Source organism: Propithecus coquereli, unplaced genomic scaffold (genome assembly GCF_000956105.1).
Source record: "Propithecus coquereli isolate 6110/MARCELLA unplaced genomic scaffold, Pcoq_1.0 Scaffold97, whole genome shotgun sequence".
Taxonomy (NCBI): domain Eukaryota; kingdom Metazoa; phylum Chordata; class Mammalia; order Primates; family Indriidae; genus Propithecus; species Propithecus coquereli.
The window spans coordinates 3,784,242-3,786,253 of NW_012156062.1; positions in this window are offsets into that span (position 1 = coordinate 3,784,242).

The window sequence follows — 2,012 nt, forward strand, 5'->3', positions numbered from 1 at the left end:
AACATTTCATACTTTCTTTATTTGTAAGGATTCTTTGTCTTTCAGGAGCAGTAAGCCAAGAACGGATAGTACTGTACTTAAAGCACATCATAATCTCCTTGTCCTTATTTTCTTCATTTACAATTCACATGTGGATGATTTTGCCAATTCAAGATTGTTCTAGGAGGTTTTTCAGAAACACTTTACTCTTTCACAGTGATTTAGTGGACAGTAATTCTTTTAAATCATGTTGTACTTTTTAACTGCCTGGTTGTTTTTCAGGGTCATCGCTAGCTATGATATTTAGAATTTTTATCTAATATTTATGAAATCATCACTATTTATTGTAGCGTTCTGATGCATTATGTTTTCTGCTAGTGTAATTTAGGTTTTTCTCTAAAAATTTGTATTACTTCATTAAAACCATGAACCAAGTTTAACATCATCCACTCTTTACATTACGGAGTCCCCATCAGAATGCCTTCCCTTTGCTCTCGGATGGCATCCTTACTTGAATGGCAATTTTTTATTGATAAAGAATCTTTTATTAAAACAATGACATGAAGAACTGGATAATAAAATTTGTCTACCTACGGAAGTACTAAATTTCTACAATCAAAAATTTAGCATAAGGCATAAAATTAAAGTTCTAGTTTTTCCACTTCTAGCTGTGTGGCCTGGAATAAAGTACTTCATGCCTCTAAAGTCTTAGTTTTATCAGCTATACAACATAGGTAATCATAGAATGAAATTCGTGAGTTTTTTATGAGAATTAAATGAGATAATCCACATGAGGTGATTGACACAGTGCTCGGTACATAATAAGTGCTTAGTAAATGATATTATTATTACTGTTGTTATCACTAAAAGATAAAATAGCATATCACTTTTAGTACTTACTCCTTGCACCGTTGATGTAGTCTTTGGTGGATATAAAGATGAAAAACAGTTCTCTCCCCAAATTTACAATCTATTTGCAGAAATAAGAGTACTATTCTTGAAAAGAATATGATCTAGAAATATTACAAAGCAGTTCAAGAAGGAGAAGAATTATGACAAAATAGCACAAGATTTGTGACCCGTGACTTAATGGTTGCTGTGAGTATTCAGAGGTGAGAGAGATATGGTTTCTAGTCCAGAGTGATCATGGAGGTCTTCGGGAAAACACAATGGGATTTGAACTAGATATTGAGGGAGAACAGAATTGATTTAAGCAAAGAGGAAGGGGGCAGAAATTTCAGGCAGATGAAATCTAATAAGGAAAATGCAGAACTGGGAAGAGGCAAATGTGTTTATAGAAGCGATGTTTATAAGGAGTGCTAGGATATCTATCAAAGCAAAACAGGTTTTTCTGATGAGTTGTTTTTTAAAGTTCTATTGGCAAAATAAAGTATAAAATCTAGAAATATAAATGAATGAATATAACTCACAGGAAATAAACTTGAATTAAAATTTGCCATGCCAAAGATAAAACGTTTAGAAAATTTCCAGTAGAGAGTGCTTGTAGTAATGTACCTCCTTATTATTAGAGATCTTTTTATTTGTCTATTTTTCTCATGGCACAAACTTTATGCTTATGTTTTCAAGACAGCCATTTTAAAGTAGAGAAAACTCTGCTCTTGCAAATGAAAAGCTTTGACGACCTTTATAACTGCTGTAAATTTCAAGACTTTATTTCAAAACTCAAAAGCCAAGACTTTGTTCATTTGTTTTCTGTGCTATTTTTAAGTGCTTCCTTGAGCTACTATTTGTGGCTGACAAAATGGAAATGCAAGAAAAAACTCCTGGTTAATATCTCATACTTTTGTTTTTTTGCTACAAATGCTACCCAGTTATGAGGGTCACATTATCTGATTACAAAAATAACAGGTAAGATAAAATACTAGGTGATATTTAATGTAAGCCGTAAGTTTCTGTATTTTAAACATATGAAATAAGGTATACATGTATAAGTGATTAGAAATTCTATATAGGTGAACAAAAATTTGAAGATTATCAATTTAAAGAGATGACAAATGAGTAACCTTTGATTG